The 14,805-nt window shown below is 35.9% G+C and overlaps 1 protein-coding gene and 1 long non-coding RNA gene across 4 annotated transcripts in view; one reads left to right on the forward strand and one right to left on the reverse strand.

Moving 5' to 3' along the window:
• The window catches only part of SEMA3A (semaphorin 3A), a 495,018-nt gene that overhangs the window by 402,276 nt on the left and 77,937 nt on the right, over positions 1–14,805 (forward strand). The window lies entirely within an intron of this gene.
• The window catches only part of LOC130708632 (uncharacterized), a 63,801-nt gene that overhangs the window by 39,120 nt on the left and 9,876 nt on the right, over positions 1–14,805 (reverse strand). The gene's annotated exons all lie outside the window — the stretch shown is intronic.

The following is a 14,805-nucleotide window of genomic DNA, read 5'->3' on the forward strand; positions in this document are numbered from 1 at the left end:
GTAGAAGGCAGTTGAAAAGACTGGCTGGAGCTAGGAATTTGACAGCAGGAAATAGAACAAGAATGGCAGACCGTTAGAGCGTCTAGTTTTAATGTCCTACAATGCTGAGGTCATTTGGTAGTGATAGAGCAGAGGCAGTACCAAAAAAGAGGGTAGCCATGTCATAAAGATATGCAAAATCTCTACTAAATTTAATAGTTTTGATTAATTTTGTCATCTCGATTTTGTATAAATGTGCTGCAACTCCATTAGTCAATTCTGCCTGTTAGCTACTCATGAATTCCCAAACTGTTTGTCCTTGGAAGGATCACACTTTGTTAGCAGTAGATGTCACTAATATGTTAGTAAAGAATATTCTGTTAAGAATAGCAAAATGAAACTTCCTTTAATACACTTTTTAATACAACTAAGAAAGCTGACTATGTCATTGCTATTAAGCTTGATTACTTGTAACTATTACTTATTTTCTAGGATGGGAAAGCATAGGTAATCATTAAAAGAAAAAAAAGTTTCTAAAAAACATACCTATCCACTATTCGTATGGAGTCAGAAAAGAAAGATAATAATTATGGAGGAATAAAGGGAGAAAAGAAAAGAGTAATTCCTAATGGTTAATAATAACTTCCTGAATAGATTTTGTCATTATCACTTAACTATAGTAATAACATCTATCACTATAAGAAAATTTATGACATCACAAACTGAAATTAAAATCCTTAAACTATACCATGGTCTCGTATCTAAAAGTCTAACCCTGAAGTTTATAATGTAAGTTAGATGTGATATATATTAAATAATTTTTACAGTCTCAGAACATTGCAAAATATTATTGGAACATATATTAATTCCTGGGCCATTTTATATCTGACCATACGGTTGTCAGTAAAAACAATGAAACGCCATGTAACATGATAAAGGTAAAATAGCTAAGTTATTAATGAGAAGTTAAGAATAGATCACTTTTAGGTGAACTAAACTGTCAAATTTAATTACTGTTTACAATGTATTTATTTTCTGTTTTTTAATGAGTATTTTTAGTTTCCCCAAGCCTAGTTCCTTGTCATCTCATTCAGCAGTGTTTTCTGTTTCTCTGTATATAACTTAAGTATATCAGTCAACACAGTTACTAACATAGAATGCTACTCTTTCCTCTGTACCCTACAGTTCTACTGGAAGTGCTCCTAGATAACTGATATTAGCACAACGAATAGCTAGCTACGTTTGCTAGCTACTAACATTATTCTGGCCAACTTCCATTTTCTGGACACATTAAGCACTCTCTAGGTACCAAGAACTATTGTAAGAAACAGCTGAGTAAGAGAGATCCCTGCCCTCCAGGATAATACTAATAGAACTCTTTATCAATGGAAAACCCTGGAAGTCTTAGCACCTCTATGGGATTATATGCATATATGTCCAAGAAGTCTTAATATCTTAAAAACATTGTTTAACTCATAATGTGAGAGAGAAGGTACTATCCATTTTTCTTTCAGTGAAACGTGAATTTTTTGATTCAGTTGATTTTCAGGCTTTGAGTATCAGAACCACTGACTGTCTGAGGTTTTTACTATAAAATGATTTGACAACTTATGAGGGAGGCTATTTTTTGTCCATATATCTGTGGTCTTCTGTTAGTGAATATATATATAAGACAGTTCAAAATCCAAGAAATTGGAAACCCCCTTTTTTTAAGTTTTGAGGAAAAGGATGGGAATCTTTTGGAATAGAAAAACTACATAATATGACTATAGATTTTTAGAAGGTATTATTTTAATGGCATACATTTCTAATTATAAATAAATTTTTAAGAAGGGAAGTCATCCCGAAAATAGTGAGACCAAAAAAAAGATTGGTGGTGAGAGAAAATTAGTTAAGGAGTGGAGAGAAACTAGAAACAATATTCTTTTATATTCAAGTATTTTAGCAGAAGTTCTAAATGCTTCTAGATGTTCTAGAAATTCTAGATGTTCTGGGCTGCTGTCCAGTGAGTAAGTAAATAAGGTCACTTAAACTGGTCTCTGAGCATTAAAAGATATACATAAAAAATTACGAATTAATCATTAGCAACAATCATGGGTCTTGACCCGTTTTCTAAGAGTAAAATCATTTAATTTGTTTTAAAATTTTAATTTCTAATTTGATTATTTAAAGCAGTGGTTGAATAAGAGCTTAAAAATGCATGTTCTGAACAGTTTTCTTAGGTAAATTTATTGTCTTCATTGATTTAACACACTATTTGCTATAGAATTTTTATATATCAATAGTTATACTGCCTTTCTTTTCTATCATAAAACAGAAAGTGTAGTAATTTTCCAGTTCCTTTGGGTTTTATTATATAAATCTATAAATTGTTTTGTTGTCATACTTTTACCTGCCTTTCTCTTTACATCTGCTCTGTAAACATTTTAGTGGGGGGGGGTGGTCACAGTAACAAATGGAGGGATATTATTTAAAAAGATGAGGAAATCATTCTCTCGGTGTTTTAAACTAATATATGTAAACATTTCTTATTATATGGTCTAAGAAATTTATTCCAAGAACATGTAATTATATAAGGCTCAGAGCATGGCTCAGACAATGGTTGTATTTATAGTTTAATACTTACTCCATGGAAAAATGTAGAAATCGTAGGTCCACTAGAAAGTAAAACTAACTTAGTCTATATTAAAGACATTAGAAACCATTTCTTAGTGTTACTGAAATAAAGGGAAACAAACCCTGTATGTATTAAAAACAAAGTTGAAAGTATCAAATTGGTTTAGAAAATACCTTTATTAGTCTTGAGTAGGTATCTATGGAAACAACTCTATATTAGGCCTCAAAATATATAAGCATTATTAAAGCAGAAACAATAGGGAAAAGTTGCAAGAAATAAAAGAGGAAAAGGAGATGGAATGCTTGCACTGAACAGAAACCACAAATTGAATTAAGCATTAGCACCAATTTTAAATTGCATCCACCACACTGCAAATGCTTGACATTTAGTGTTATTACCCAGGATGTTTGAAAGTTTTAATAATTAAAGCAATAATTTGAGAAATTGATGTTTTTACATAAAGAAATAATTGAAATAATCATGCACAACTGAAATCCTATGTTTGTATAGTGTTTTATATTCTTCAGAGTGCTTCCTATAAGATCATTTCGTCCTCCCCAAAACCCTGTGAAATAGAAAACTGCAAGTAATAAAGTTTAAGTAATCTGCAAGAGGTCAGAAGTAACCTTGTATCCAGTGAAAACTGAGAAGAAATTCATACCTTCTGACTCTCTGTTCTCTTTCTAACATGTTCATTTTACTATTTACCATTACTAAAACTTGCATGTTTCTGTTCTTTGCTGAAGCTTTTTCATGTAGGAAATTTTTATCAAGTTATAGACTTTGGTGTTTGTTTTTTTTTTTCCCTCCCCCCTCCCCATATCCTCAAGTCCATTCTCTAGTAGGTCTGTGTCTTTATTCCTGTCTTGCCCCTAGGTTCTTCATGACCATTTTTTTTTCTTAGATTCCATATATATGTGTTAGCATATGGTATTTGTTTTTCCCTTTCTGACTTACTTCACTCTGTATGACAGACTCTAGGTCCATCCACCTCACTACAAATAATTCAATTGTGTTTCTTTTTATGGCTCAGTAATATTCCGTTGCATATATGTGCCACATCTTCTTTATGCATTCCTGTGTCAGTGGACACTTAGGTTGCTTCCATGTCCTGGCTATTGTAAATAGAGCTGCATTGAACATTTTGGTACATGTCTCTTTTTGAATTATGGTTTTCTCAGGGTATATGCCCAGTAGTGGGATTACTGGGTCATATGGTAATTCTATTTTTAGTTTTTTAAGGAACCTCCATACTGTTCTCCATAGTGGCTGTATCAATTTACATTCCCACCAACAGTGCAAGAGGGTTCCCTTTTTTCCACACCCTCTCCAGCATTTGTTGTTTGTAGATTTTCTGATGATGTGCATTCTAACTGGTGTGAGGTGATACCTCATTGTAGTTTGGATTTGCATTTCTCTAATAATTAGTGATGTTGAGCAGCTTTGCACGTGCTTCTTGGCCATCTGTATGTCTTCTTTGGAGAAATGTCTATTTAGGTCTTCTGCCCATTTTTGGATTGGGTTGTTTGTTTTTTTTAATATTGAGCTGCATGACCTCTTTATATATTTTGGAGATTAACCCTTTGTCCATTGATTCCTTTGCAAATATTCTCTCCCATTCTGAGGGTTGTCTTTTCGTCTTGTTTATGGTTTCCTTTGCTGTACAAAAGCTTTGAAGTTTCATTAGGTCCCATTTGTTTATTTTTCTTTTTATTTCCATTTCTCTAGGAGGTGGTGACGTCATAAAGGATCTTGCTGTGATTTATGTCATAGAGTGTTCTGCCTATGTTTTCCTCTAAGAGTTTGATAGCATCTGGCCTTACATTTAGGTCTTTAATCCATTTTGAGTTTATTTTTGTGTATGGTGTTAGGGAGTGTTCTAATTTCATACTTGCAAATGAAACAGTCCAGTTTTCCCAGCACCACTTATTGAAGAGGCTGTCTTTTCTCCACTGTATATTCTTACCTCCTTTGTCAAAGATAAGGTGACCATGTGTGCGTGGGTTTATCTCTGGGCTTTCTGTCCTGTTCCATTGATCTATATTTCTGTTTTTGTGCCAGTACCATACTGTCTTGATTACTGTAGCTTTGTAGTACAGTCTGAAGTCAGGGAGCCTGATTCCTCCAGCTCCGTTTTTCTTTCTAAGATTGCTTTGGCTATTTGGGGTCTTTTGTGTTTCCATACGAATTGTGAAATTTTTTGTTCTAGTTCTGTGAAAAATGCCAGTGGTAGTTTGATAGGGATTGCATTGAATCTGTAGATTGCTTTGGGTAGTAGAGTCATTTTCACAATGTTGATTCTTGCAATCCAAGAACATGGTATATCTCTCCATCTATTTGTATCATCTCTAATTTCTTTCATCAGTGTCTTATAATTTTCTGCATGCAGGTCTTTTGTCTCCTTAGGTAGGTTTATTCCTAGATATTTTATTCTTTTTGTTACAGTGGTAAACGGGAGTGTTTTCTTAATTTCACTTTCAGATTTTTCATCATTAGTGTATAGGAATGCTAGAGATTTCTGTGCATTAATTTTGTATCCTGCTACTTTACCAAATTCATTGATTAGCTCTAGTAGTTTTCTGGTAGCATCTTCAGGGTTCTCTATGTATAGTATCATGTCATCTGCAAACAGTGACAGCTTTACTTCTTCTTTTCCGATTTGGATTCCTTTTATTTCTTTTTCTTCTCTGATTGCTGTGGCTAAAACTTCCAAAACTCTGTTGAGTAATAGTGGTGAGAGTGGGCAACCTTGTCTTGTTCCTATCTTAGTGAAAATGGTTTCAGTTTTTCACCATTGAGGACAATGTTGGCTGTGGGTTTGTCATATATGGCCTTTATCATGTAGAGGAAAGTTCCCTCTATGCCTACTTTCTGGAGGGTTTTTATCATAAATGGGTGTTGAATTTTGTAGAAAGCTCTCTCTGCATCTATTGAGATGATCATATGCTTTTTCTCCTTCAATTTGTTAATATGGTGTATCACATTGATTGATTTGGGTATATTGAAGAATCCTTGCATTCCTGGGATAAACCCCACTTGATCATGGTGTATGATCCTTTTAATGTGCTGTTGGATTCTGTTTGCTAGTATTTTGTTGAGGAATTTTGCATCTATGTTCATCAGTGATATTGGCCTGTAGTTTTCTTTCTTTGTGACATCTTTGTCTGGTTTTGGTATCAGAGTGATGGTGGCCTCATAGAATGAGTTTGGGAGCGTCCCTGCCTCTGCTGTATTTTGGAAGAGTTTGAGAAGGATAGTTGTTAGCTCTTCTCTAAATGTTTGATAGAATTCGCCTGGGAAGCCATCTGGTCCTGGGCTTTTGTTTGTTGGAAGATATTTAATCACAGTTTCAATTTCAGTGCTTGTGATTGGTCTGTTCATATTTTCTGTTCCTTCCCCGTTCAGTCTCGGAAGGTTGTGCATTTCTAAGAATTTGTCCATTTCCTCCCGGTTGTCCATTTTATTGGCATAGAGTTGCTTGTAGTAATCTCTCATGATCCTTTGTATTTCTGCAGTGTCAGTTGTTACTTCTCCTTTTTCATTTCTAATTCTATTGATTTGAGTCTTCTCCCTTTTTTTCTTGGTGAGTCTGGCTACTGGTTTATCAATGTTGTTTATCTTCTCAAAGAACCAGCTTTTAGTTTGATTGATCTTTGCTATTGTTTCCTTCATTTCTTTTTCATTTATTTCTGATCTGATCTTTATGATTTCTTTCCTTCTGCTAACTTTGGGGTTTTTTTGTTCTTCTTTCTCTAATTGTTTTAGGTGTAAGGTTAGACTGTTTATTTGAGATGTTTCTTGTTTCTTAAGGTAGGATTGTATTGCTACAAACTTCCCTCTTAGAACTGCTTTTGCTGCATCCCATAGGTTTTGGGTTGTCGTGTTTTCATTGTCATTTGTTTCTAGGTATTTTTTGATTTCCTCTTTGATTTCTTCAGTGATCCCTTGGTTATTATGTAGTGTATTGTTTAGCATCCGTGTGTGTATTTTTTACAGGTTTTTTTCCTGTAATTGATATCTAGTCTCATAGCGTTTTGGTTTCAAAAGATACTTGATACGATTTCAATTTTCTTAAATTTACCAAGGCTTGATTTGTGACCCAAGATATGATCTATCCTGGAAAATGTTCCATGAGCATGTGAGAAGAATGTGTATTCTGTTGTTTTTGGGTGGAATGCCCTATAAATATCAATTAAGTCCATCTTCTTTAATGTATCATTCAAAGCTTGTGTTTCCTTATTTTCATTTTGGATGATCTGTCCATTGGTGAAAGTGGGGTGTTAAAGTCCCCTACTATGATTGTGTTACTGTCTCTTTCCCCTTTTATGGCTGTTAGTATTTGCCTTACGTATTGAGGTGCTCCTATGTTGGGTGCGTAAATATTTACAATTGTTATATATCTTCTTCTTGGATCGGTCCCTTGATCATGATGTAGTGTCCTTCTGTGTCTCTTGTAATAGTCTTTATTTTAAAGTCTATTTTGTCTGATATGAGAATTGCTACTCCAGCTTTCTTTTGATTTCCATTTGCATGGAATATCTTTTTCCATCCCCTCACTTTCAGTCTGTATGTGTCCCTAGGTCTGAAGTGGGTCTCATGTAGACAGCATATATACGAGTCTTGTTTTTGTATCCATTCAGCCAGTCTGTGTCTTTTGGTTGGAGCATTTAATCCATTTACATTTAAGGTAATTATCGATATGTATGTTCCTATTACCATTTTCTTAATTGTTTTGGGTTTGTTTTTGTGCGTCTTTTTCTTCTCTTGTGTTTCCCGCTTAGAGAAGTTCCTTTAGCATTTGTTGTAGAGCTGGTTTGTTGGTGCTGAATTCTCTTAGCTTTTGCTTGTCCGTAAAGGTTTTAAATTTCTCCATCAAATCTGAATGAAATCCTTGCTGGGTAGAGTAATCTTGGTTGTAGGTTTTTCTCCTTCATCACTTTAAATATGTCCTGCCACTCCCTTCCTGCTTGCAGAGTTTCTGCTGAAAGATCAGCTGTTAACCTTATGGGGATTCCCTTGTGTGTTATTTGTTGTTTTTCCCTTGCTGCTTTTAATATTTTTTCTTTGCATTTAATTTTTGATAGTTTGATTAATATGTGTCTTGGCGTGTTTCTCCTTGGATTTATCCTGTATGGAACTCTCTGTGCTTTCTGGACTTGATTAACTATTTCCTTTCCCATATTAGGGAAGTTTTCAACTATAATCTCTTCAAATATTTTCTCAGTCCCTTTCTTTTTCTCTTCTTCTTCTGGGACCACTATAATTCGAATGTTGGTGCATTTAATGTTGTCCCAGATGTGTCTGAGAATGTCCTTAATTCTTTTCATTCCTTTTTCTTTATTCTGCTCTGTGGTAGTTATTTCCATTATTTTATCTTCCAGGTCACTTATCCGTTCTTCTGCCTCAGTTATTCTCCTGTTGATCCCTTCTAGAGAATTTTTAATTTCATTTATTCTGTTGTTCATCACTGTTTGTTTGCTCTTTAGTTCCTCTAGGTCCTTGTGAAACGTTTCTTGTATTTTCTCCTTTCTATTTCCAAGATTTTGGATCATCTTTACTATCATTATTCTGAATTCTTTTTCAGGTAGACTGCCTGTTTCCTCTTCATTTGTTAGGTCTGGTGGGTGTTTGCCTTGCTACTTCATCTGCTGTGTGTTTTTCTGTCTTCTCATTTTGCTTAACTTACTGTGTTTGAGGTCACCTTTTCGCAGGCTGCAGGTTCGTAGTTCCCGTTGTTTTTGGTGTGTGTCCGCAGTGGCTAAGGTTGGTTCAATGGGGTGTTTAGGCTTCCTGGTGGAGGGGACTAGTGCCTGTGTTCTGGTGGATGAGGCTGGATCTTGTCTTCCTGGTGGGCAGGTCTATGTCTGGTGGTGTGTTTTGGGGTGTCTGTGGCCTTATTATGATTTTAGGCAACCTCTGTGCTAATGGATGGGGTTGTGTTCCTGTCTTGCTAGTTGTTTGGCATAGGGTGTCCAGCACTGTAGCTTGCTGGTCGTTGAGTGGAGCTGGGTCTTGGCGTTGAGATGGAGATCTCTGGGAACTTTTCACCATTTGATATTACGTGGAGCTGGGAGGTCTCTTGTGGACCAGTTTCCTGATCTTGGCTCTCCCACCTCAGAGGCACAGCCCTGATCCCTGGCTGGAGCACCAAGAGCCTTTCATCCACACAGCTCAGAATAAAAGGGAGAAAAAATAGAAAGAAAAGAAAAGGAAAGAAAGAAAGAAGATAAAATAAATGAAATTAAAATAAAGTAAAATAAAATAAAGTTTTAAAAATAAAAAATAATAAGAAAAAAATTTTTTAAAGTAAAAAACAAAAACGAACAGACAGAACCCTAGGACAAATGGTAAAAGCAAAGCTATACAGACAAAATCACACACAGAAGCATACACATACACACACACTAAAAGAGAAAAAGGGAAAAAATATATATATCTTTGCTGCCCTAAGTCCACCTCCTCAGTTTGGGATGATTCCTTGTCTATTCAGGTATTCCACATATGCAGGGTACATCAGGTTGATTGTGGAGATTTAATCCTCTGCTCCTGAGGCTGCTGGGAGAAATTTCCCTTTCTCTTCTTTGTTCGCACAGCTCTCGGGGTTCAGCTTTGGATTTGGACCCACCTCTGCGTGTAGGTCGCCTGAGGGCCTCTGTTCTTCAATCAAACAGGACAGGGTTAAAGAAGCAGCTGATTCGGGGGCTCTGGCTCACTCAGGCTGTGGGGAGGGAGGGGTACGGATGCGGGGCGAGCCTGCGGCAGCAGAGTCCGGAGTGACGTTGCACCCGCCTGAGGCACACCGTGTGTTCTCCCGGGGAAGTTGTCCCTGGATCACGGGACCCTGGCAGCGGCGGGCTGCACAGGCTCCCGGGAGGGGAGGTGTGGATAGTGACCTGTGCTCGCACACAGGCTTCTTGGTGGCTGCAGCAGCAGCCTTAGTGTCTCATGCCCGTCTCGGGGGTCCACGCTGATAGCCGCGGCTCGCGCCCATCTCTGGAGCTCCTTTAAGTGGCGCTCTGAATCCCCTCTCCTCGAGCACCAGGAAACAAAGAGGCAAGAAAAAGTCTCTTGCCTCTTCAGCAGCTCCAGACCTTTTCCCGGACTCCCTCCCAGCTAGCTGTGGCGAACTAGCCCCCTTCAGGCTGTGTTCACGCAGCCAACCCAGTTCTCTCTCTGGGATCCGACCTCCAAAGCCCGAGCCTCAGCTCCCAGCCCCCGCCTGTCCCAGCGGGTGAGCAGACAAGCCTCTTGGGCTGGTGAGTGTTGGTTGGCAGCTATCCTCTGTGCGTTAATCTCTCCGCTTTGCCCTCCGTACCCCTGTGGCTGCGCTCTCCTCTGTGGCTCCAGAGCTTCTCCCCTCGGCCACCTAGAGTCTCCGCCGGCAAAGGGCCTTCCCAGTGTGTGGAAACCTTTCGTCCTTCATGGCTCCCTCCCAACTGCTGCAGGTCCCATCCCTATTTTTGTCTGTTTTTTATTTTTTGTTTTGCCCTACCCAGCTACGTGGGGAGTTTCTTGCCTTTTGGGAGGTCTGAGGTCTTCTGCCAGCGTTCAATAGTTGTTCTGTAGGAGTTGTTCCACATGTAGATGTATTTCTGATGTATTTGTGGGGAGGAAGGTGATCTCCGCGTCTTACACTTCCGCCATCTTGAAGCTCCTCCCAAGTTATAGACTTTGGAAAATACAGTTGCATACTTTTTAAAAAGCCAAGATTTGCCACAGTTAAAGGAGTCTGTCCAACAATGGTTCACAGAATGGATTATGTTATTTATGCATAGCTCAAATCATTGAAAGCTTAGCTGGTATAAACCCTTATTACCAGGAGTTTGCCATGGAACTAGCAGCATATGCATCTGCTGGGAATTTGTTAGAAAGGCAAAATCTCAGAGCCCACCCAGACCTACTTAATCAGAGTCTGCACTCTCATCCAACATTAAAACTGAGGACTAGGCTAAACTACCAAAACATAGTACATCTTTGATTGTTAAAGAAGAAACATAGAGACAGAATAGTTTTGTTCCATTCTGTGAGTGGACTATCTTATATCTCAACTAAATTGACATTAGCATGCAAGAATGTTTGTGTGGTGTGTGTGTATGTGTGTGTTCATTATTTAGACTCAGTTTACTGTGATGTGGTCTACTTCAGACTTTGTAATTATTCTAATGGCCTTAAATTAGTAACTTTTGCTTCCATTTTAATTGGGGAGTTATAAACACTACCTTAGTGTATCCTTTGAACAGGTTGGTTGGAATTTTAAACAACAATCACTGATAAGATGTCTATGAAAGGCTAGTAAGACCTACCTTACTCTGCTTGAATCATTCTACCAAGACAGTGTTAGGTTAATACAACTGCTAACACCTTTATAATAGCCTATAAAATCTCCCACAACTACATGTCCTGTTAAATGTTAGGAATTTTTTTTAAATAGTGGTAGAGATGGTGACTTCTAGGTTCAAAAAAGCCTCAGGTAGTTAAAAAAAAAAGTTGTTTTCAGAATAGATTAATATGAATTAACTGTTTTACACTTGAACTAGACTAGGACTAATAATGTTTTATTTTAAATGATAAACTGGATGATAAAACAGCAACATAGTATTTAAAATATGTGATAACTATTATTTCCATGTAAATATCCTTTTGTCCAAAGCATCCAGTAAAGAAAAACTAGATAGATTTTTAGTGCAAAGACACAGGTAAAATTCAAATATAAGACCAAAAATTATACATTTTATGTTACAACTTTAAATTTTGTATTGCAACCTTAAATTTTAAATTATAGGGATGTGATATAATTTTATACATATAATAGAGCACTTCCAATGTTAAAAAACTCAGTAGTATCCAGTTCATATAGATGTAATCCTAAAAAAAAAAAATCTCAAAATAAGTGCAGGTTGTTTTATTAAAATAACAATAAGTTGTTTGTTTTCAATACAATGAGATTAGGAAAGTACAAAAAATGGTAGCTAATGTTAAATTTGAATTATTATTTCTTAAGGGATAATAAAATCTTGAAGATTAAACAGGTGTGTAATAAGAATTGTTTTCTGCAAATTCTAATTACTTTGAAAATTATGCTGTAAATTATCTTCTTTTCTGCCTTGAATTTCCTTCCCCACGTAATTAGACATTTTCAAGAATCGCAACGCTTATTGTCTCTTAAGAACAAAAGCCATAGAAACTGCTAATTATATCACAGTTGAACATGTTTTTCTTCTTTGAAGAGATCCTATATTTCCGCCATTTTTGAGAACACTTTCTGATCAGGGAATGATAGAAATAAATGCTGAAGCTTTGCTAGTTTTGCAATCAAGATAATTAGTTTCTACCTATAATAACACTCATTAAGAAGTTGCCAAGGTCTGTGTCAAGTAAAAATTGACCTAAATACTCCCTGGTCCCTAAATCATTATTTTAAGAATCAGGCCACATTGTCATAGATAGTTCCTTTCCCTAGAATTCAAGGGCCTAACTACAGAGGAAAAGCCCCCAGTCAATGCAGTCCTTGAAAAAGGGCTTGAGCTATTACCAAGTCCTAGGAAATGGGCAGATAGCAAGATGAAACTTTTTCCATTGCACTTACAAAATTGACTTTTTATTTCACAGAGTAAAAATTTTTTGTGTGATTACATATTCAGAAATATTTTGGCAAAGTAAATTTTATGATTATATAAAATCGGCTTTTTTCTGGATACAACTGTTACTAGAATTCACAAATACCAGTTTTGCCATCTGTAGATTCTGAACTACTTTTCAGAGAGAAAAAAATTAAGTGGAAATTGAGTATACACCTGAATTTTAAGAGAATTTAAAAGAAATAAATTGGTATTACATATTTGCTTTATTTTTGTGTTGCTTAAGTGGTTTTGTTCATTTGTTTGTTGGCAAGATTTCAATCTATCAATTTATCTTTGAATCATGTATAAAATATGTGGGTGAGATAATTGTATGAAACCTCTAAGAAATGTCTGAGAGCATAGACAAAGATAAAAAGGCTTTCAAGCCATTCAAGTCACCTGGAGCTATAGTATCACCAATAACAATATCAGACAAAAAGGAAAACTAGAAACAAATACATTTATGAGTATCCAGATATTCCAAATAAACACATGAAATCAATTCTAGTGTTACAAGGATGATTCAGTAAGTAGGAAACCTCTTAATTCATTACCTTAATATTTTAAAAATAAAATATATGTTACCTTTTTAAGGTTGAAAAATAAATCAAATGACTTTTTCTGGCTAAGTAAAATATGTTAGCTAAGAGTAGAAAAAAGTGTTCTTAACATGATAGGAAAGGATTGAACTGCAATTAGAGTTCTTAATGCATAGAAGAATACTGTTAATTTAGGGTAATATGTTATTATAATTATTTGAAAATAATAGGCCTTGTATTTTAGAGCACTTTTAGTTAGGTTTACAGTAAAATTGAATGAAAGGGATAGAGATTTTCCGCATAGCCCTACTCCCACACATGCTTAGCTTCCCCATTATCAACATCCCCCACCAGAGTGTACATTTGTTACAGTTGATGTATCTACACGGATGCATCATTATCACCCAAAGTCTGTAGTTTATATTAGGGTTCACTCTTGGTGTTTGGACCAATGTATAAATGACATGTATATACTTTGTATGATCTATTATAATATCATACAAAGTTTGTCAGTGTAGCCACTGTGAAGCCACTGACCCAAAAATCCTCTGTGCTCAACCTATTCATTCTTTTCTTCCCCTTAATCCCAGCAACCCCTGATGTTTTTACTGTCTCCGTAGTTTTGCCTTTTCCAGAATGTCATGTTGTTGAAATCACACCATACAGTGTGTAACCTTTTTCACATGGGCTTCTTTCACTTACTAATATGCATTTAAGTTTCCTCTGTGTCTTTTCATGGCTTGATAGGTTCATTTCTTTTTAGCTCTGAGTAATATTCCATTGTCTGGATTCACCTACTGAAGCACATTTTGGTTGCTTCCAAGTTTTAGCAACTTTGAATAAAGCTGCTATAAACATCATGGGCAGGTTTTTGTGTGGGTATAACTTTTTAGCTCCTTTGGGTAAATACCAAGGAGCACAGTTGTTGGGCCATATGGTAAGAGTATGTTTAGTTTTGTAAAAACCACCAAACTGTCTTCCATAGTGCCTGTGTCATTTGGAATTCCCACCACCAGTAAATGAGAGTTTCCACTGCTCCAAATCCTTGCCAGCATTTAGTATTGTCAGTGTTCTGGATTTTGGCCATTCTAATAGATGTGTAGTGGTATCTCGTTTTAATTTGCATTTTCCTAATGACATGTGATGTGGAGATCTTTCTGTGCTTATTTGCCTTCTGCATATCTTCTTTAGTGAGATGTCTATTAAAGTCTTTGGCCCATTTTTTAATTCAGTTGTTTGTTTTCTTATTGAACTTTAAGAGTTCTTTGTCTATCTTGGATAACAGTCTTTTATCAGATGTCTTTTGCAAATATTTTCTCATAATCTGAGACTTGTATTCTCATTCTCTTTATATAAATGTTTTTCAAAAGATGTATTTATTTCTATGAAATGTCTCTTAAACGTACATCATTCCCCTTATTTTAAATGTTACCAAATGAGTGAGATATGACTGCAGATTGGAGAAAGAGTTGAAAGGAGTTACTGCTATGTTTTTCTTCCTTCTAAGAGAATTTAAATCACTCCTGTACTATATCTCTTTGGTGTGGGTTTTTCTTTTTTCTTTTTTAGCTCCTTGCTCAAGCACTGAAACTTTTAAAAAATAAATCACATTCACTTAAATGCACTTTTTCATCTCGTTTAATAAAGTAGAGTAAGTACACTGTGTAAAGAAATGTGATGATCTTTCTGGCAAAGGGAAGAAAAACGTGCTCTAATTTAAAATGAAGTGAGTTAGGAAATACCATGTTTCTTGAACCTCTACCAATTTTCTCTTTACAGGAAAGTTTTAGTGTGAAGTCATCGATTAAGTAAGATCATACAAATTACTTTTTATCATGGAGCAATGACTTTTCTAAACAGAAAGTTTTATTTTCTTTGGATGTAGGAAATGAAAGTGTGCTGCCTTGGTTTTCCTCATCCAGGTTCAAAATTTATTTTTAGTTTGTATTGTATGAAAAATATTGTAATTACTTTATGAACATGGACTCTATTGATAGCATGATTTTGTTTTTAGAGAGCAGCGTTTACATTATACATATTCCATTTATTG

Source organism: Balaenoptera acutorostrata, chromosome 7 (genome assembly GCF_949987535.1).
Source record: "Balaenoptera acutorostrata chromosome 7, mBalAcu1.1, whole genome shotgun sequence".
In the NCBI taxonomy this organism is placed as follows: Eukaryota; Metazoa; Chordata; class Mammalia; order Artiodactyla; family Balaenopteridae; genus Balaenoptera; species Balaenoptera acutorostrata.